The sequence below is a fragment of the Ictidomys tridecemlineatus genome, chromosome 1 (assembly GCF_052094955.1).
Source record: "Ictidomys tridecemlineatus isolate mIctTri1 chromosome 1, mIctTri1.hap1, whole genome shotgun sequence".
In the NCBI taxonomy this organism is placed as follows: Eukaryota; Metazoa; Chordata; class Mammalia; order Rodentia; family Sciuridae; genus Ictidomys; species Ictidomys tridecemlineatus.
The window spans coordinates 68,973,754-68,996,577 of NC_135477.1; the positions used below are offsets into that span (position 1 = coordinate 68,973,754).

The 22,824-nt window shown below is 40.4% G+C and overlaps 1 protein-coding gene across 2 annotated transcripts in view; it reads right to left on the reverse strand.

Annotated features, from left to right (window-relative positions):
- Asah2 (N-acylsphingosine amidohydrolase 2) overlaps positions 1 to 20,583 on the reverse strand; it is an 87,238-nt gene extending 66,655 nt beyond the window's left edge. For both annotated transcript variants that reach the window (XM_078042051.1, XM_078042049.1), the window contains exon 1: positions 20,342 to 20,583. The gene's annotated coding sequence lies outside the window, so the exon portion shown is untranslated. The remainder of the gene's footprint in view (positions 1 to 20,341) is intronic.
- Between the last annotated feature and the right edge of the window lie 2,241 nt (positions 20,584 to 22,824).

The following is a 22,824-nucleotide window of genomic DNA, read 5'->3' on the forward strand; positions in this document are numbered from 1 at the left end:
AAGGGAAAGGAGAGGGGAGGGGAGACTTAAGAGAAGGATCAACCAACTGAGTGTTGTAAGCCCCAAACCAACATTATTTGGAACCCAATTCAAAAGTAGCATTTTGTTTTGAGTTGTGAAGCAATTGGGGAAATTTTAATACTGTCTAGATATTTGACAGTATTAAGAGATTATTGTTAAAAATGTGAGCACAATAATGGAATTGTGATGATATTCTTTAAAGAGATTTTTATTGTTCAGAAAGGCATTCTAAAACAGATTTTTAGAAAAGAAACAGTATAAAAACTGCAAGGGTTGGATAGAAGGTGGGGGAGTGAATGGATGAATGGATGGATGAACGGACAAATGGTTAGAACAGATGAAAAGACAAATAGATAAGGAATAATGTGCTGCTTGACCGAAGAGAGGATGGTTAAAAGCACTATGGCTAATACCATGCAGTGCTTTACCCCCCACACATTTTGAATCCTAGTGTGCAGAAGGTGGGCTAGACTTCCTGACATGGTTTAGGTTCTGCCTTCCGGATGTACCGCATGAGTCTTCAAATCAGAACCGAAGCACTTGGAGAGAAAGGTAGGACATGGGACAGCCATCTCATTGGCTTGGATCTTGGCAGCATAGTTTTCTGCCAACTGCCTGCTGTCTGCCTCTGGACACTGCATTCAGCTTCTTTACTCCATACTGATGGAGGCAGCTATGCCTGAGCAGCTCAGTTCTGCAATTTAAAATAGGGAGCTGTTCCTGGGAGCTCAGCCTCAGTCCTGACTTCGGCATTCCCAATGATTCTGAGAGTTCTCTCTCTTACTAAATTATTTCCCAACCCCCCCCCCTCCCATTTCTACGGAATGGATTCTGTTATTTTTAACTGAGAACCTGTCTATACTAAATCTCACAAAAGTAAGCATTGGACCTCACTTTAGAAAATGAATGCATTCTAAGTATTGGACTATGTAATTGTTTCTGGAAACATTTTAAAGTAAAAAAATGATGAGCAGTATGGTGTAATAGATTTTTCATTAGGCCCAAGAAAAAAAAATAGTTTTAAGTATATAGGCTGGAATAGTAGTACACTATCATCTCATGGATTTTGCAGAGGATGGAAAGATCTTTTTGAATTCCTTAGCAGTCCCAAGACCAGCTAACTATAAGTTCACCTTTTAATTTGTCTCAGTTTAACTGTGATCTCAACCCACAAGCAAAAGATAGGTCCCTTCTGTGTCAAGCTGCAGCGTTTGATTCTTATTTTAGCCTTATGTGCCTATGATATGCTAAGACTGTAACTAGGAATGTGCCACAGTGAACTGAGGAGCCCAAGTCCCTGAAAGCAGTCCCAGCTCCAACCACAGCACCAGGACCCAGAAGAAGATGGAGCGTGATGGAAGAGCACACTGCTCTTCCTCTCCCAGGAAGCTCACAAAGCCCAGCAAAGGATACAAGTAGATGCTGACAATCTTTCTATGGTTTTATCAGAGCAAACTACACCAGGATTAAACCGTTTCTCTCCCCCCAATTTACCTCTGTCTTACCCTCGATGCAAAGTAAAATGGTAAGGAGAGACCCTGAGGGTACGGGAAGATTGGGATTTGAATCTAAAGATTGGGATTTATTTTCTTAGTCCCTCTGATTTTTATTTTCCTTATTAGAAAAATAGGGACTAGCAAGAGATTTGTCTTTGTTAAAAGATCCAATAGATAATAAAGGTCTTAAAAGTTCTTTGCTAATTCTACAACGAGATGCCAATTAGTTACATTAACAAGGCTGAAGGTAAATACCCAACAGTGTTAAATTCGTGCATTTAAAATCCTATACTGCAATTATATTTCCTTGGCGTGTTCCTTATGCTTGGTTCCAAAGATCTCCCTATCAGAGTTTGATAAGCTCTGCCTTGGGAGAGTAATGTCTTTTGTTATTTTCAACTCATCCAAAGGGTTTTAAATCTAGATAAAATTGGAATTGCGAAACCTCCCTATTTCTCCACTTTTAGACAAACAGTGCAGGGCTTTGTCAGAGCATTTGGAAATTATTCTCTGATGATTGATCTTTTTCCAGAACCATAGATAAAAAATTATTTCATTTGGCACTGACAAATTTGACCGGTTTGCCATACAAGATTAAAAAGGGAGATTGGGAGAAAGCAGGCTACAGCTGCATTTATCATCATTTCAGGGACAGGGTGACAATATCTTTTGATGTAACTCTTGCCCTCCACATAAATTTCAGATGCTTAGCATTTCCCACCTGTATTGTGCACCTGTTAGAAATGTACCACGTTATCCTTTGATAAAACTTGAAAAAAGAAAGACCAAGAGAAGCAGAAAGCAAACCGGTTGTATCAAAGTTCATCCTGACTTAATCCCTGTTCTTTCTGGGCAATACAGGGAAGGAGGAAAGAGGCTGAACTGAACTTGGAACAAAGGCATATAGTTTATTATGTGTTGGGAACCCGAGGGGGAAACCTGTCTGGTAAGAATTGCCCACTTCTTTGTATGGAAGAAATTCATTGGCAACCATGCACAGATTACATTAGTCAAGAAGCAAAAGGGGAAGGGAACCACAGATCCTATGCCAGAGAGCAAATGTACACCATTTCTCACATTCTCTTTCTGCTGCAATCCTCTAACTCCTCCCAAAGACAATTCACTTAAGATCCATGGGGTTAGGGGAGAATCCCGTAGGGTCTGGGGACGAAAATGTAATTTCTTATGTATCTGTCTATCTGGAAGGATAGTCCCTGCAGGAGAACTTAACATCCTAGATTTGTCATTGATTTGGGATAGTGATAAGGCCAGGTGACATCTGAAATAGCCAGGCTCAAAAAGTAGAGCTAATAAATTCAGGGTGTCTGTGTGATGTCCCCTCCACTTTGCGGAGGCCAAGACCAATCTGCAATTTGAACTGAAGGCAGAGGCAGAGCCAAGTCCTGAAGAGTTGAGGCTAGGGCTGGAAGTCCCCTCCTGAGGTAAGAAGGCTCCCCAGGAGACCAAGGGTCCAGCCAAGGAGTCTGTAAGGGAAAGACAGAGCTGGGAAATCAAGCAGACATACTGAGCTTGGAGGAGTCAAAGGCAGGATGCAACTCAGGTGTTAGAACCAAAATGGGTGCAGGCAAGGATGGTATCTAAGCTAAAGTTGATAAAACACAAGTGTGAAGGGGCTAAAGGTTTGGCCCCAGGTCACCTATAGGTGGTGTGAGCCCATTTTATAGGTCAGTAAATTAGAGAGATATGTGTGGGCTGGGCTGGCTTATCTAGCCAGGATAAGAACAATAATTAAAACAAGCACAACTTATTAAGCTCTTACGTGTAGATAATATCAAGCCAGGGCAAGAAGAACAGATTTTAAAAATGATTTTTGAAATAAAATGAAATAAACTTATTGAACTCTTAGTATGTTCTAGACACTATTCTAAGAATATGAAATGAATTGCTTCATTCAGTTGTCACAGTAACCCTGTGGGGATGGCACTATGCCTATCCTCAATTTACCTTTGAATTAGAAACAACAAAAGAAAAAAACTGAGTCATAGAGAAGTTAAACAAACAGCTGAAAGTCACGTAGCCAAGCTATATTCAAACCAGATCAGTTGCCCTCTGTGTCCTCTAGCTTAACTTGATACACTATGCAACATACTCAATCAAGGGCCTTTTACTAGTTTTTATATAACTGATGGCCTCTGATTAACGATAAGATAATGCATGCAAAGTGATCAAAACCAAAAATCTATGACAAGAAGAAGCCATTTAGATTCAAAGATTGTAAGAGAGGTAAGAATTCTGAAGTCATCTAGTCCAATCCCCTCATCATAGAGATAAAGTTAAGTTACTTGCCCAAGGTCACTGTGGGGAAAACTTGCAGCACTCATTCATATCAGCTTCTCCATTCCTCCATGGGCATATGGCAAAGTGGTGCCTTCCACTCTGGTTGTTACTGGCCAATGGGCTGTGGGTGGCAGGGACATGTGTCACGTCTGAATTGAAGTTATCATGCTAAGGTATGTGAGAGGAGGTGTAAGTTCCACATGGTCTCTCTTCTTCCACTGTGGTAACCCTAATTGCATGTGTCCCAGATGCCAGGTTACAAGATTCCTGAGTCACCACATGAAAGAAACTGATCTCTAGATCAGGAGTAGGCTTTGCACAATAAATGCAAAGAAATGAATGCTTACATGTTAAGCAACTAAGATTTGGTAGAAGGGGCTATATTTATTACCACAATAAACCTCCTGCCCTCCTAATATAATGCCAGTTAACAAAGTAGCCTCCGTAGTTGAATTATAAATCTTTTAAAATTTCTTTCAGTACAATAAATACCTCAAATCAAATGGTTTCATTTCTACTTTTCAAAAAATAATAAAATCTCTCTAAATCAATACCGCATTTCATGCAATCTCAACCCTAAGACATTGTCAAAAATGGGAAGCAAATATAAAAGGCCTCTTGGTTACAAGACATACATGGCATAATGTTCATGCATTTATATGATAGGAGAGACTCAGGCTCATTCAGATCACAGAGGCTTTTAATTTACATACAGCTCCAACCAATTGTTCTTTTCCTTCTGACCATAAAAAAATTAGAATTGGAAAAAAATCCAGGTTTTTAGAAACAAACACACAGGTAGCAAAAGTGAAAGCTAAGAGACTCACTTGAAAATTACTCATTCCAGGACAATAATCAGTGGTTAAAGGGACAATTTGGGTCATTTTAACAACCTCTAAGACAGTAGTGTGTATAACATATTTGAAAATACTTTCACCTAATAGGTTGGTTGGTTGATTGGTTGGTTGGTTGGTTGGTTGATTGGTTGGTTGGTTGGTTGGTTGATTGGTTGGTTGGTTGGTTGATTTCCACTTAGGGCTTTAAAAGAAAGAGCCATGAGTTTTAAAGCTACTGAAAATATAAAGAAGAAGAGAAAGTCAAAGAGATAACTAGAGCAATGTTATATGACATCCACTTCAAAAGGCTCAAGTGTTTTGTCAGTGCGAGCTGAGGAGCTTCTCTCATATTTCACTTAACCATATTTTTAAATTTTGAATTTTTCTGCAATGATCATGTATTACTTTCATAATACAAAGATAATATTTTTAAGGGATTAATTCAGGTGTGTGCAAAAATCAGAGAGAGTAAAGACTTTAATTCTTCAAGCAGATTATGCTTAGTGAAGCTAGTCAATCCCTAAAAAACAAATACCAAATGTCTTCTTTGATATAATGAGAACAACTATGAACAGAGCAAGGAGGAAGAGCAGGAAGAAAAGATTAACATTAAACAGAGACATGAGATGGGAGGGAAAGGGAGAGAAAAGGGAAATTGCATGGAAATGAAGGGAGACCCTCATTGCTATACAAAATTACATATAAGAGGTTGTGAGGGGAATGGGAAAATAACAAGGAGAGAAATGAATTATGGTAGATGAGGTAGAGAGAGAAGATGGGAGGGAAGGGGAGGGGGATAGTAGGGGATAGGAAAGGTAGCAGAATACAACAATTACTAATAGGGCATTATGTAAAATTGTGGATGTGTAACTGACGTGATTCTGCAATCTGCATTTGGGGTAAAATTGGGAGTTCAAAACCCACTTCAGTCTGATGTATGAAATATGATATGTCAAGAGCTTTGTAATGTTGTGAACAACCAATAAAAAAAAAAGAAAAAAATAGATCACTGGAAAAAAAAATTCTTCAACTTGGCCAAAAAAACAAAGATGTCAATTCTACTACCTTACCCTTTTAAAAAATTATTTATATATGACAACAGAATGCATTACAGTTCTTTTTACACCTATAAAGCATAATTCTTCATATCTCTGGTTGTATACAAAATATATTCATACCCATTCATGTATTCATACATGTACTTTGGATAATAATGATCATCACAATCTCTTATGCATCATCAAATTCAGAATAACCACCATCGAAAGCAGAGTTTTTCTTTCTTAAAGTATGAAGAGGACAGTCCTCACCTCAGACTCCATCTTGGTTGAACTCCTAAATCAGTGGTCTGAGTGCCTGGGGCTCTGGAAGTAATGAGGCATCAGCTAATTTAGCCAGGACTAATGGAAGAGAGCAAGTTCTACCTGTCTATTCACTCCACGAGCTTCTCAGGTGAGCTAATCCTTAGATACACCATGATAGATAAAGGTTTTTCTGAATTGGTTCATGATATTGGTATTTACATAGAGATTTGATAACACAGGTTGCTTAGAGCTGCGACCTATTGTCTTGCAAATGCATACAAGGAGCTGAGGACACAATTGGAAACTAGCATTTTTTTCATTCCTACGTGTGAGTACTAAGATGGCTATATTCAAAATATTCAACTACCGATTCAGCTTGGGCACTGTCCAATCAGAGCAGATGCCAAGGTAAATGACAGGTAGACCTGCATTCCTACTGAATATCAACCAGCCTGGGTGAGTTTCTTTTTCAAAAGAAATTATGAAATTTGCATGGGCTGAGCAGTTTATTCCTTCAAAGACCCCACCATTATGAGTAGAGGGAATAGTCAAAAAAACAACACAGAACAAAAACCCTTCCATACTCAAATTACGCTGCTGAAAAATCACTTTGATCCATCATGAGGGAGACAGACAACCAGTAGTAGTTTCAACCAAGAGTCTAAAGAGCACATTTAAAGGGGAAACATCAGGAAACTGGCATCATTTCCCTGTCTGGCCAGCCAACACTACTGGGTGAGGATGTCTCCAGCCAAACCACAGAAACTGCCAATGCAAAGTTAAATTATTCAATGAAAGAAAACATTTTGCTCCAGTTTAGGCAGATTTGTAAGTTGAATTACCCTTGAAAATCCTTTGGATGGAGAGAAAACAAACCCAGTGTGTGGAGGAGAAAAATGAGACCATAAGGAAAGTTCTGCTGCCCTTTAAGGAGAGGGCTGTGTACATCAACTCATATTTAAGGCACAGGTTAAAAAGTGGACATATTTATCCACAGCTCTCCTAAGAATTGAGTGCTTTAGAGAAGGTAAGTATGTGATGGAAACCTGTAGATTCTGTCTGCAGGGGTACAGCACTAAATAACAATGGGTGTTAAGGAAACAATGGGGATGAGAGACAAGTGTCACAGTCAAATGTGTGCCCTATCTAAAGGGTACAGCTACCTTACATTGATGGCATGAGGAAATTCAGGCCCAAAGCTAATGGATCTTCCCTTTTTTAATGAAAAGTCAGCATTAATGATGCTTATCTCAAATTTCTTAATTTTCAAATGTAGGCAAAGAATTTCAGGAGAAACAAAACGAAATAGTTTCATCACTCTTCAGTCAATGCAGGACAACCTGACCATCCGCAAGTCCAAAAGTAGGAAGATCCATTCCTTCCTTCATTCAAAAACATTTTCTGAGCATCTGTAGAGTACCAGATACTGTGGTAGGACTAAGAGATACAATTTGTAAGACAAAGTTCCTGCCCTCAAAAACCTTGCCATCTGAGCTGGGGATGTAGCTCAGGGATACAGTACTTATCTAACATACATGAAGCCCTGGGTTTGATCCCCCAGTGCTTCAAAAACCAAACAAAAATCTCATAATCTAACATATAGAGATGATGCCCAGGTAATTCTAATACTGGAATATTAGTACTCTTGAGGTAGATAAGAAGGAGCCTAGAAATAAAGTTCAGAAGAAGAAATGTCTAAGTGGAGATCTAAAAGGTGGCTGTGAACATAGTGTTATCAGTTATCTTTAGCTATATAAAAAAAAAAAAAAAACACCCCAAGAGCTTAAAATAACAGTTGGTTTAGCTTGTGATTCTGAGCAACTGGGGCTGGGCCCAGCTGAACAGCTCTGATCTGAGACTTGTTAATACATAAAATGACCCGAGAATGGGTTGGTTGGAGGGCTGACTGGGAGCAGTCAATCTAGGGTGGCCTCCCCTTGGTATCTTAGTATCTGCTCTAACCTGTAGCAGACTAGCCTGGCAGCTGGGCAAGCTTCCAAGAGAACAAACAGAACTTGCAAGCCTTCTGAAAGCTTAGGCTCAGCACTGGCGCAGTGGAACTTCCTCTGCACTGTGCTGACCAAAGCAAGTTCTCAGGTCAGCTCAGATTCCAGGGGAGGGGAAATAGTCTGCACCTCTGGGTGGGCAGTCACACAGCAAAAGGCGAGGCTACAGGGAGGACTAAAGAACTGTGGCCATTTTGACAATCTTTTTCACCTGGTAAGAAGGCATGGCTTGTGCACAGACCTAAAGATAACTGCAAGAGAAAATGGAGTTTGGGAAACTCAAGGGATTTGGTATGACAGGAGCAAAGCCATTCTGCAAGAAAGCATGGCAATATGACACCAAGAAGCCAGATCAAGGACCTCCCAGGAGGGCAGCCCAGTGAAATCAATTTTTTTTAAAAGGGACTTTCTCTCTTCCAATTATCTATATGTTAAATACAAACAGTCACAAAATGAATACTATGCAAGATTAAACATAAGTATCCTAAATAAAGTGCTCTGGGAATTTACATCTAGTCTGAAAACTTAGGGCAGGTGTCATGACAGAGGTAGAATTCAAGCTGAACTTGGGGGAAAAAAATGATTTTTCCAGCTAGAGATAAAGAAGTGAGCCAAAAGGTGAGCATGGCTCAAGTGGAGGAGCTGGAAAAAGTCAAAATATAGAATAGCAAACAGTGTGATTTGTCTAAGCAGAGGACAACGTTCCTTATTCTCTGTACACCGTAAGATCCAGAAAGACATTCTTCACATTCCAACCCTGATTATACTGCAGTAAGATGGGACATGGGGTTAGTGTAAAAGGCAGCCCTTTGACTGTAAATCCCACCCTCATCTTACCCATTAGTTCTTTTTTTATTATTATTATTGGTTGTTCAAAACATTACAAAGCTCTTGACATATCATATTTCATACATTAGATTCAAGTGGGTTATGAACTCCCATTTTTACCCCAAATACAGATTGCAGAATCACTTCGGTTACACATCCACATTTTTACATACTGCCATACTAGTGACTGTTGTATTCTGCTACCTTTCCTATCCTCTACTATCCCCCCTCCCCTCCTCTCCCATCTTCTCTCTCTATCCCATCTACTATAATTCATTTCTCTCCCTTGTTTTTTTTTCTTTTCCCTCACATCCTCTTATATGTAATTTTATGTAACAATGAGGGTCTCCTTCCATTTCCATGCAATTTCCCTTTTCTCTCCCTTTCCCTCCCACCTCTCATCCCTGTTTAATGTTAATCTTTTTCTCATGCTCTTCCTCCCTGCTCTGTTCTTGGTTGCTCTCCTTATATCAAAGAAGACATTTGGCATTTGTTTTTTAGGGATTGGCTAGCTTCACTTAGCATAATCTGCTCTAATGCCATCCATTTCCCTGCAAATGCCATGATTTTGTCATTTTTTTAGTGCTAAGTAATACTCTATTGTGTATAAATGCCACATTTTTTTATCCATTCATCTATTGAAGGGCATTTAGGTTGGTTCCACAGTCTAGCTATTGTTCACAGTCTAGCTATGAACATCGCGATGTAGCAGTATCCCTATAGTACACTCTTTTAGTTCTTCAGGGAATAATCTGAGAAGGGCAATAGCTGGGTCAAATGGTGGTTCCATTCCCAGCTTTCCCAGGAATCTCCATACTGATTTCCAAATTGGCCGCACCAATTTGCAGTCCCACCAGCAATGTACAAGTGTACCCTTTTCTCCACATCCTCGCCAGCATTTGTTGTTGTTTGACTTCATAATGGCTGCCAATCTTACTGGAGTGAGATGGTATCTTAGAGTGGTTTTGATTTGCATTTCTCTGACTGCTAGAGATGGTGAGCACTTTTTCATGTGCTTGTTGATTGATTGTCTGTCCTCCTGAGAAGTGTCTGTTCAGGTCCTTGGCCCATTTGTTGATTGGGCTATTTGTTTTCTTATTGTTTAATTTTTTGAGTTCTTTGTATACTCTGGATATTAGGGCTCTATCTGAAGTGTGAGGAGTAAAGATTTGTTCCCAGAATGTAGGCTTCCTATTTACCTCTCTTATTGTTTCTCTTGCTGAGAAAAAACTTTTTAGTTTGAGTAAGTCCCATTTGTTGATTCTTGTTTTTAACTCTTGTGCTATGGGTGTCCTATTGAGGAATTTGGAGCCGACCCCACAGTATGTAGGTCGTAGCCAACTTTTTCTTCTATCAGATGCCATATCTCTGATTCGATATCAAGCTCCTTGATCCATTTTGAGTTAACTTTTGTGCATGGCGTGAGAAAGGGATTCAGTTTCATTTTGTTGCATGTGGATTTCCAGTTTTCCCAGCACCATTTGTTGAAGATGCTATCCTTCCTCCATTGCATTAGTTGTTTGTGACACTCAATCTAAGATCCACTACTATGTGCTTCTTTAGAAGAGAAAGGAAAGATGTAGCTGAGAAAAGTTCCAGAAAGAGCTCGGAGATGCTCTAATGCCAGGCTCAGGAGTCGAAAGTTAGGGAGGGCTGTAAAAAGTGCCCATTTTTGTATAAGACTGACAAATAGAACTGCATTTTCTAAAAATTTGCCTGGCAGAAGTGGGTAAAATAAAGCAGGGAGGGGCTAAGAGAAGACACTTTTTCCCCATCTCCTTCTATGGTAGCATTACTAATCAATCAAGGGACTTTATCCTAAGAAGCCCAAACAGAGCCTCCAAATTCTTCCCATCATGGTGCTCTAATGGTACTGAAAGGCAGATTGAAACCTAGGCTTGTGCTGGAGAGTGGCAGCTATTTAAGAGGTAAGACACCATTTAGGAGGAAAAGAGAGCCAAGTTAGGATGTAGAAGTGGTAGTAGAAAAGGAAGAGAATATGTTAGGACATGTTTGTGATGTGTATCAGTAGGACTTGGAATTTGTTTAATGTGGAGAGATGGAACCAAAATGGCACTCCAACTTTTTGACGTTTTGAAAGAACTGTGGTGCCCTTAGCCAAAGCAAAAACACTCAAACAAGAACCAGCAGAAGCAGTGAGGGGGAGGAGGGAAAGAAAGAGAGGAAAGGGGAGAGGATTGAAGTGTGTGGGGGGGGTGGAACTTGGGCAAACAAACGGATTATAAAGGGGAGAAGAAAATGAAATCTGAATATTTGGTATAAATAGCAGGTCTAGAACAAGGGCTAAAGCTAAAGTTTGTAGGACCAACCATCCAAACAAGAATCTCAGGAATATAACATTTCTCCAAAGATTCTCAGCAGCATTAAAAGAATGCATATGGGAGAGAAGCCCATTTCTATCTCCCATAAAAATATGACATCGTTCAAGAGTCCTGGCAGAACTAAGAATAGGAAGAAAGGTAAAATTGAATGCAAAAGAGTTTTGTTTTTCAAAACCGCATGGTACTAGCATAAAAATAGATATATAGATCAGTGATACAGAATAGAAGACACAGAGACAAGCCCACACACATACAGTCATCTGATCTTTGACAAAGGTGCCAAAAACATACATCAGAGAGAAGATTTTTTTTTTTTTAACAAATGGTGCTGGGGAAACTGGTTATCTGTATGGAGAAAAATGAAACTAGCCTCAGAATTAGACCAGAAACTAAGCAATTCATAGGAGAAAATGGAGAGTCAACACTCTAGTTTTCAAGCACAGCAATGACTTTCTCAATAGGACCCCTAGATCTCAGAAAATAATGCCAAGAGTTAAGAAAAAGCTTCTGCACAACATAGGAAATGATTAGAAACATGAAAAAAAAATCTTTGCTAGCTACTCTTCTGACAGAGGATTAGTATCTAGAATACATAAAGACTTAAAAAACATTACACCAAAACCTCAAATAACCCAACTAATAATTAAGTGGACAAATAAATTAAATAGACACTTCTCAAAAGAAAAAAATACAAATGGCCAACAAATATATTAACAAGTTTACAACATCCATTAGCAACTAGGAAAATGCAAAACAAAACTACACTAAAATTTCATAAATTTTAAATGCATATGGGAGAGAAGCCCATTTCTATTTCCCATAAAAATATTACATTGTTCAAGAGTCACTAGTTAGAACGGCAGCCATCAAGAACACAAATGATAATAAATGCTGGAAGAGGATGTGAAGAAAAAGGAACACTTTTGGACTGTTGGTGGGATTGCAAATTAGTATCACCACTATGAAAATCAGTATGGAGGTTCCTTAAGACTAGGCATGGAACCACCATTTGTCCCAGTTATACCACTCCTAGGTATTTATCCTGAAGAATTAAAGTCATCTTACTACAGTGATATATGCATACCCATGTTTATAGCAGCAGAGTTCACAGTAGCCAAATTATAGAACTAGACTAGGTGTCCATCAGTGGATAAATGGATAAAGAAAATGTGTAATATGTACACAACATAGTTTTATTCAGCCATAAAGAAAAATGAAATTACATCATTTGCAGGAAAATGTATGGAACTTGAGACCATGTTAAGCAAAATAGGTCCAATTCAGGTTAGGAGTCACGTTTTCTCTCATGGAGAAGATAGAGATGAAAAAAAGAAAAGAAAGGTGGGGTGCCCCTCATGGAAATCAAAGGGAAATTAGTAGAGGAAAGGGCCAGGGGGTGAGAGGTGGAAAGGGAAGGGGCAAGGGCTGGAGAGTGATATTGGCCAAATTATATTGGTGTATTTTATACTGTGTGCATTTATGAATATGTAACAACAAATCCCACCAATATTTGCAACTATAATGTTCCAATAAAAATTATGGAAGAGAGAGTTATGTTTTGCTTTTCTTTCTTTCTTTCTTTCCTTCTTTCTTTCTTTCTTTCCTTCTTTCTTTCTTTCTTTCTTTCTTTCTTTCTTTCAACTTTTTAAAATTTGATGCTGAGGATTGAACCCAGGACTTGCACATGCTAAACATATACCCTATCTCTGAGCCATACCTTAGCCCCAATTAAATATTTCTTTTGTATGAGAAACAACGTGGGTGATGACCCCTGCATGCATGTTAGGCCATGACCGCAGGAGTGGAGACCAACATGTCCTGCTCCATCTTTCAATCTTCGCTCTCTCTGAAGTTCTGACTTCATGAATATGTGAAAGACTTGATCAAATGATAAAATTCATCATTATGTCACTTTTAGCTCAAGATAGTTTTTGTGCAATAAAAATGGGTGTTCATGTTCCCAGCTTCAGGGGAGCTAAATTTTAAGTCATTCCCGTCTTAGAAAGGCAACAAAGAATTGCAGTTTAGACTGTCTGGGTACTGAATTGAAATTTGGTGAGTTCAAATCCAATCACTGCTCTAATCTGAGGAAGCTGCTTAACTTCTCTGTATGTTTATTTCTACATCTGTAAAACAGGGATAATATTATCTACTTCTTAAGGTTGTTGTGAGGATTAAATGAGAAGCACATGTTGTATGAACTCAATTGTTAACTATGATTGCTTCACAATTATGCATTTTTCTAGAGATATTCTTACCAAGTGCTAATAAATAATTCTTCTTGGACACAAATATGATCCATAGGGAGTTCCCACATTCTCTAAGAAGAAAATTCCTTTTGGTTTAGAATGACTGACAAGCAACTTCAAGGGCCTGTAGATGAATGAATGCCTGCCAAAATGGAAATTATTAGTGGCTTCCCCAATCTCTAAAGTGATTCTGGCTACATAGCTAACCTGCTTTGGGTGCCAATCTTTCCATGTATATGAGGTTTAGAAGACGGACCTTAAAAAATGACCTTCCACATTAGACACCATTAGAGACTGATTCCCCGCCCCTCCCCAATCCTACACACACACACACACACACACACACACACACACACACACACACACACACTGGGGATGAGCCTGAAGCTAAGCCCTTGTCTCAGAGCTGCAAAGAGGTAGCCCAGCTGGGCTGGAGTGCAGGTGGCAAGCACAAGTCACAGGTGATGGAGATACCCACTCCACATAGCACTGCTGTCAGGAGCTCCCGGCAACTATGATTTGATGATTTCAACTTCCAAAGGGAAGAAAACAGAAATGGGGGCAGACCTGAATGGAAGTTCAGACTCAAGGATTAACCAATCACATTAGTGCTTTTCCAATCCCTGATTAGCATAAATTTGGACCAATAGCTTTGAGCCAAGTGCTATATAAACCCTAGACTAGCACAGTCAGATGGCAACCTGCTATAGGGTTCCCTTTTGCTTCTGCGAGGATTCTGTTTCTGTTCTTTACACTTTAATAAATTCTACCCCTTTTATTCTTGCCTTCTATTGTCCCATGAATTTCTTCTTCAGATTTGCTAGGCAAGAACCTGGAAAGAAATTGGCAATAAGCCACTGGCGTCTGCTCCAACACTGGAGGGCACAGCCCACCATTTAGAGCTTCAACATGCCACTCCATAGCAGTGAAGAAGAATCCACTTGCTAACTGTGACCCTTGGAGTTAACACCGCTAACACTGAAACAGGCTTTCTCAGCTGCAGAGGCCTGCAGCTTGCACAGGCCCTACCTACCAGAAGAAGCGAGCATCAAGTTTTGTCTCAAACCCAGGGCCTTGTTGTATTTGCAGAGCCCACTCTCCACCTCTGTACTGTATACCACCTGCCCAACTTGACAAATTTCTTGTTCCTACTTCTATTAACTCAGAACCGTAAAGGACCTAGAAAAGGATTAGAATGTTCTTTACTTTGACCTCAAAGATCTCTTTATAAGTTTCTTCCTCTTATTAATAACAGTATCATAAATATGAAGTAATATGAATCCATTAGCAGAATCCACAAGTCCGAGCATTTAGTAAAGTAGTACTCTGCCCTGGAAAGGTAGCCTGGCCAGAATATTCCCTGTCGGCAAACTCTTAGATATCCTCCAGGGCAAAAATGAATCTTGGGCTTATCATTATGTTCTAGCCACAATACAAAGGTCATTTTCCTCCTAATGTCTTAAAATAGCACTTCATTTCTTTATTGAAGAATTTCTTCAATAAGTACCGTCAGTGGAGTCCTGCTAAATGTCAAAAACTGACTCTCCAGGAATTAAAAGCCTTGGAGAGTAACATTTGCCAATTTCTGTGATATAAATAATCCTACCATTGCTGATTTCAAGCAACCAAGGATGATGCTTCTGAAAGTGAAGCTGGGAAGATCTGTGTACAATGGGCTCTGATGAGCCAGCCTGAGCTATCTCCAGCACACCAGTGTCACTGTGCAAAGCACCCCTTAAGCCACACATGGGGAATTTCCCAAGTATTGTTGGAGATAACCACACTGCCCTTAGAGCAAGAATGGAGACTGGATCCTTCAGGAGGCTATTGAAGCCACTGCTGTCTGATTTGTGTCATAAATATGCTTGGAGACTTTTCTTTATGTCAGCTATTCAATCTGGAAGCACAATTAGGAAATGTGGGTAACAATAAAAATAATATTGAAAACAGTTCTAGAAGATTCCCCCCCCCCCCCAGGCCCTCAGGGGCCTCATTTCTGGGCAGTCTCGACCAGTGGCATGATTTGCTCTGCCCCCTTGTGGCTTCAATGACTGCTTTAACCTGGTGATGACTCACCCCTGACCTATTCCTTCTTTGCTCTTCAAATGTCTTATTGTGACTGAAGCTGTTCTTAGTAAGGTGGGAGGAGAATCCTTGCTGAGTCATAGATACAACTGGCCTGGGGCCTCACCTTTCTGGAGGGATTTGGGACAAATTCCCTCATGCTGAGTGGGAAGAGAGCTGAGTAGCACTCTTAGAGGCAGACAAAAGTGTTCCTTGTGGCAGGGACCTAGCGTATCCCTTCTCTCTAGGATGATCCCTCACAGTCAAATCCAGTTTCAAAATCTTAATTCTAGGACTGGATAACCACTTGAGTCAGAGTTCTATATCATTTTTTTAAGGATGCACATTTTACTCTGATGCTAGTAAAACTCGATGCCTTCCCTGAGGGATGGCCCAGATTAGCTTGTTTCCCATTCTCCCTTTCTGCACGCATTTGCCCTAGAGATCTGACGCGTCCTCCACTTCTGTCACTTACTGTTGACTTGACCTTGTCTGTCAGCAAAGAAGTGGGTTGTTCTTTGAGAGGGAAACGAACTGACGAAGGCTCAATGCAGAAAGGCCTTGGAAAGGGGCTGTTTTTGAAGAACTTTCAGAACCAGCTCCTGGTATCTTTGCTTTAATCCAAGGGGTAAGGTTTCCAGGTGTCACTTAACATCTCAGCTGTTTTCCTTTGGCAGCAGGGATAGCATGGGCCATGCCTCTCTGCATCCTCCTACCAAGAAACTATTTCACAAAACTGTGAAAAGAAAATGGAGAGAAGTGCATAATACTGCCATGTGACCTACATAGGGTTTGAAATGTGTTATCTATTAGAATGGTGACCCCCCCTGAGAATGAATTGCTTAATCCATGTCTTCCTCTTCAATGTATACACTTTCCTAATCTGGTTCCCTTTGAGGAGTGTGTGTCTCTGTGAGACAATTTGGCATTTCAGTCTCATCATGTTCCTTTCTCTTCTAGCACTATCCCAGAGACTGGCACCCAGGATCCCAATGCTACAAATACAGCAACTGAAGCGCAAGGAGGTTCCAAGAGCTAATAATTTGTAGGCATAGGATTTGAATTTGCATCTTTTGACTCCAACTGCAGGGATCATGCCACACTGACCCAAATAGGGGCCCAAAATATTTCTGAGGAATACACTAGTAAATAAGCCAATTTCTGTGATGTAAATAATTCTACCATTGCTGATTTCATGCAACCAAGGATGATGCTTCTGAAAGTGAAGCTGGGAAGATCTGTGTACAATGGCCTCTGACGAACTCTTGTCTTAGGAGAGCCTGCTTCTGCATTGAACATCCTGTCTTCAAAGCACTGGACAACTACAACATGGATCAAAGAAATCAACCAGCAGATCCATGTAAGACGTGTATAGATTCTGAAAAGGAACTCTGGAGTTGTGGGGAATAAGAAAAGTACCTCAGAGGCAAAAGATTAGGAGCCAACTACAGCAGTCTGAGGTCAGAGGCACAGCCTATTGAACAAGGTTCATCTCACCTCAAGGATTATGTGCACCACTAGTCTTTTGCAAGCTTTTGCCCTTAAGAGAATATTTATATCATCTACTCCCTTGCAAATTCTAAAAGATGACACCTAAAACTTATTTATATTCTTTAGCCCCACTCACGGCTCTAAAAGCCATCTTTGCATTGTTCCAAGGTCCAGCTCCCTGATGCCAGTTGGCCACAAGCACCTCTGTCGGACTCTAGCAGCTTTATCACCAGAGCCCTGAACTCTAGTTTTCTTTTTAACCCACTGCATGGGATCACGGGTGTACCTACTTCACCACGTCAGATGCTGCCGTGGGCACTCACTCCAACATCACCACCAAGGATGTGAAGAAGGAAGTTGAGGAGGCAGAGAAAGGAAGGTCCCTGATAATGGGAGTGCTAATGAGGAAAATGGGGAGCAGGACAGGGAGGAAGAGGGAAAGGAGGAAGAGGAAGGGGAAGGAGAAGAGAGAGAGAGAGGGAGGAGGTGATGGTGAGGAAGAGGATGAAAATTAAACTTAAAATAAAAGTCCATCATGACCTGATCACCCTCCACATCCCATGTCAAAATCTACATGTGATCACCTTTATAGCAGACAGCCCCCCACCCCCACCCCATAGACAGTGCCACCCACAGATGACATGCTCACAACCCAACCAAAATCACATGTGCAATAGGGGAAGGGGGAAGAACTCAAATTTCCAAAGCCCTGTTGGTTTTCTGAAGAGCACTTTTTAAAAGGGAATCTTGTATTTTTTATTTACATTTTATGTTTTTGTACATGTTGTTAGGGGTCAGCCATTCTTAATGATCTCTGATAACCAAACCTGCCTTCAAAGTATTCTTGGTCCTACTTCTGACTTTACTTGTGGTGTATCATGTTTCTTATAATCTCAAAGGAGAAAAAAAAATTGTAAAAAAAAAAAAGCAAAAACAACAAAACTAATTTTATTCCCAGTAGTATAGTACTTTTGCTGTACTATAAGTAGTTGGTTTGTATGAGATGGTTAAAAATACCACAAACAGAAAGTTTTCTCTCTCTTTTTTCTTTCTTTCTTTTTTCTTTTGTCTATGAAGCTACTGTTAATTTTTTGGTCTGTCTGATGTTTTTGTGAAACAATGTCATCCAACAATAAACCAGAATTTGGGGCTGGGGCTGGGGCTCAGTGGTAGAGTGCTTGCTTAGCATATGTGAGGCAGTGGGTTTGATCCTCAGCACCACATAAAAAAAATAAACAAATAAAATAAAGTTATTTTAAAAATAATGTAAACACCCACAATTTTATGTTGCTTAGTTGTTCTAAGAAAAGTTAAAAATAAAACATATGTTTTAATAGTGGCAAAAGTTTTATCTTATTTTCTATATATTGGAAAAATGATTTATATGTTTGTTGTCCCAAACCTTGAATAGCAGAACCAACATTACATTTACAGAAATATCTGCCACAGAACCTAACCAACTTCATTATCAAATCAGGCAGCCAGATCAGCATGCTATTAGGAAATATCTGACTTCATTTTTTTATTTCCTGAACATGTGTCCATACATGCACCCTGTCCCCAGGACAATCTTTTTAATTGTATTTCTAAAACAGTGGGAAAAGTGAGTTCCAGAGCCTTTGGCCTGAACATGAGATGAGATCAGGTTTGCTTCTGGCCTGGCTTATAGTAGACTCTTCTTCAGGAGCAATCAATGTGTTCTGAAATTATTCCTTTGTGTGATGCAAAGAGAATTTTATATACCTGGTACTTTTTTTTTTTTAGGCTATTGGATAGAGCAAAGGGGAGGGAGGTGAAAGGAGGGGGCTTGGGGGTAGGAAAAATGGAGACTGAGATGGACATCATCACCCTAAGTAGGTGTATAAAGACATGAATGGTGTGACTCTACTTTGTGTATGACCAGAGCAAGTAAAAATTGTGCTCTATATGTGTACTATAAATTGAGATGCATTCTGCTGACATGTATAACAAATTAGAATAAATAAACACATTTTTAAAATAATAAATAAATGAAAAGAGATTTACCTGGATGCGAAGTTTGTCTTTATAAAAATTTTGTAAAGGAGTTTAAATGGAAATTGAGGACCTGGAAATTGATTCCCTGGGATGCTAACTGTTCCATGTGCCCCTGGAAGTCTTCAAGCACCTTCACCTTCACCACTGTGTGCCCTGTTCTACGGACTCTGTCCTCCCTTCCCAGTTGCCCTCTTCAGTATTCTTAAAATGGCTTCACTGGCCACTATCAAACTTTCATGTCCTCAGAGAGAGTGATTTTAAAGATGCATTCAATTAATTTATGTGAAGGTGTTCATGATTGATAGCCACTCAAGTTTCAAGGCAGTATTTGCATTTTTCAAAGAGAAATTTGCTTATCAAAAGACTCTCCCATCGGTTGGAAATCCAGACTAAAAATCTTTGGGTACTGATGAGGAAATATTTTGGATGATGCCAAAACATTTATTCCAGTTTAGATCTCTGCATTGGGAAACAGCAACTTGTTAAGTAGGGTCAAAGTCTGACAAGCAACATCCCATATCTTAAATCTGCAGAGTGGACCAACTGGGGAAAAAAGTCATCAATATCCTATAGATAGTCAGTAACTGATACTGTAATGCCAGAATGGAGGTAGGAAGAGATCAAAACCAACTTTACTTAAGTCCCTTTATCTTTGAAAATTCCAGCAAATCCAAATCTCTGAGTAGTTCTAGTCTATTCTGAGTCTCAGATATTTTCTTTTTAAATGACAAAATAGAGAAAGATATCCAACATGACAGGAAGGCCCAGGTGAGCCAATTTAGAAGACTCATTAGAAGAGCTAGTATTCTGAAGGTTATTTCAAGTCACACTGCATACACCCAAGACTAAAGTAGTCAGCTCCTAAGGGGGAAAAACAAAAGGCCATATCCAAGATGATGCTCTTCTCACTCAGGCATATGTTACATTTGGAGAAGTTTGCTTTCTAAGTCTAAGGATCTGAATCTCACTTTCCAAAATGGGGCAGGAAAATATAGATTTCTGCCACTTGGCTCCACCAATTCAACAAATAACTCTTCACACCAAATCCATATCTCTGAATGTAGATATGAAGACTTTTAGAAAGAATTGCAAAAGGTTATCTTTTTAATTCCACTATAACTGTGACATTCAAATGACCTGATTATACCCCACTAGAATCCAGATAGAATTAAAGAAAATCTGTCATTGCAATAAGAAACAGAAATGAGAATGAGGATCTGTTCCCCCCACTCCCCTGCTTCTCTATTACTTATTTTCATGATAAACAGCAGGCTAATAAACATCTGTTCTTTCTCAATGTCCAAGGGATCTTGTTTGCAAACATGAACAACCATCGCTTTGTTCTCTCTGGAGAAAACAAAACACTATCAATCAAAGCAAAGCTACATACCCAGACCTGCTGCGGCAGCTGCTTGTTCAAAACCGCATGTCATTCTCCTGCAAGCCAGAGCGCCAGGGATGCTTGTATATCCTCTGCCCCTGCTCTTCTGAGCAGTGCTGCAGGTTAACTCTTGGAGGCTGAATGCTCTAACCAGGAAAGCCAAGGCTCCCCAACTTAACCATTTGCATGCTGACTCATGCAGCAGTCAGGACGCACCCCTGCTGAGCCGGCTGAGGTAGAAACCCTTGCACCATCCTTGGAAGGTCACACCTAGAGTTTGACATTTTGCACCCTGCAAGAACACGGCCTGGGAAGCAGTTATTCTTTTTCTCAGACTGACCTGCTTGTCCTCTTGCATTTGGAAGACATTCAATTCACTACAAGGAGACTTGACAGAACAAATCAGCAGGGAGATGTAAGTTAAGATTTTGGATGAAGGAGTTAAGCTCTGGGAAAGGAGGAGCCCCCACTTTTCTACAGAGACTGCAACTAGACGGAGGAAACTCATGGCATGTAATCACCTTCTTAGTTTGGGAAAGCAAATAAAACGGTGTTTACGTGTCCCCTGGTGCCCTTCCCAGGCAAAACCAAAAATCAACTTCCTGCAGTTTTGCCTCAGTTTTAATCTATATCAACACTATAGGGTTCAAAAGCCTAGATAGAATTCCTAAAGAAAAGTGGTGCCTCTTCTGCAGTTATTGGTGGATCACTTTGAAAAGCAGCTTAAGAGGCCAAAACTTAATTCTAGGGCAAGTGCCTGGTTTTCTGCAGGCCATAACAGAGCCTGCCATGGGATTTGCAAGGAAGTCAAAGCAGGCAGGTGCAGCACAAATGTTAGGTAAAAATTGAACTCTCGAAGGCAGGAATGAAATAGACATGCAATCCTGTGGGAACTGGGTCTGGTTCTCTCTGCTTCCTGCTGACTAGAGCCACAGAGCCGCCTGCTGAAGTTATTAGCTACTAATTGGGCTCCTAGGCTCTGGAGTCTCCTTTGCCTTAAGTACATCTACCTAGGGGGCCGAAAAGCTCCAGAAAAGGGAGTGCAAATTCATCGACATGTAGAACAGCACACAGGCTGGGTGTATCATAGTAAAGGTGCTAAAAACAGCAGCAGCTACTATGCTGAAGGCTTACTGTATTCCAGTAAGTGTGCCGAGTGCTTTATATGTGTTCTATAACAAGGACCACTAGCTCTTCAATAAAAATCTGTGTTCCTTCTTCCTTCCCAGTCCCCTGCAGTCAGAGTAGCCAGGTAACTGAAATCTGGACAATGAAAAGTGAGCAGAAGTGATGTGCTACAGCTCTATTTCTGGCCTAAACAGCCTTTCCGGTGTATGATTCTCCAGGTTTTACGCACAGATGGAGGAAGAGATTCACAGTGACCTTGGAAGCACTGGGAGGAAGAAAGTGAAAAGTTTCCATCAAAGCAAAGGGCCGCATGGAGGAGAGCTGCTGAGCTTTGTAATCACTTTTAATTATGGGGGAGGAGGGAGGGATTGTACATCAACCTGAAAATGCGTTTTAGAAATTTTGTTTAAGGACCAGGCACGGTGGGGCTTGCCTGTAATCCCAGTGGCTCAGGAGGCTGAGGCAGAAGGATGGTGAGTTCAAAGCCAGCCTCAGTGAGACCCTGCCTCTAAATAAAATACAAAATAGGACTGGGGATATGGCTCAGTGGTCGAGTGCCTCTGAGTTCAATCCCCAGTAGCCCCCACCCCCCAAAAATAATTCCTTTAGGGATATGTAAACACGACAGCTTGAAGACCACTTGTCTACAGAACAAAGGTCAGACTCCTTAACCCGGTGTTCATACTTGTCCCAGCCTAAGCCCTTTCTCTGCCATCTCTCCCGGTCATTCTCTCACTCCAGGTACTTTGGACTCCTTACAATTCCTGAATTATCTTTCCTACCCCATTCCAATAGAGAATGAAAAGGTAACGTAACTCTATGTGACTTTTGAGACTGGATCACATGAGGCCTTGAAGCCTCCATCATGTATCTTGGGGAATTAGCTCTTAGAGTCCTGAGTTACCTCCTAAAAAGTCTGAGAATCCCAAAGTTCCCATACTGGAAATACCATATATAGATGGTTTGGTCATCATCTCAACTAAATACATCCTTCCACCCCTTCCACTCATCCCCACTAAAGTAGCAGACATGCAAATGAAACCATCTTAGATCATCCCAACCAACCCGTCCACCAGCTAAATACCACAAGTGCTCCCCATCAGTGCCCCATGGAACAAAAGTCTCACCCAGCCAAGCTCGCTGCTCAACCTGCTGGTCCACAAAGCCATAGACTGTAAAGAAAACAAAAATCATCGTTTTAAGCTACGGTGTTTGGGTAGTTTGTGACATAGCAAGAGATAAGAGGAACACCCTCCTTCAGGACCCAAGAGAGGGTCCATGTTTTGCAAGAAGCATCCTCTGACCACTCCACCTCATCTCTGAGTTTTCTGATCCTTTTACATTCTGGTCTTGACTTTTTTTTT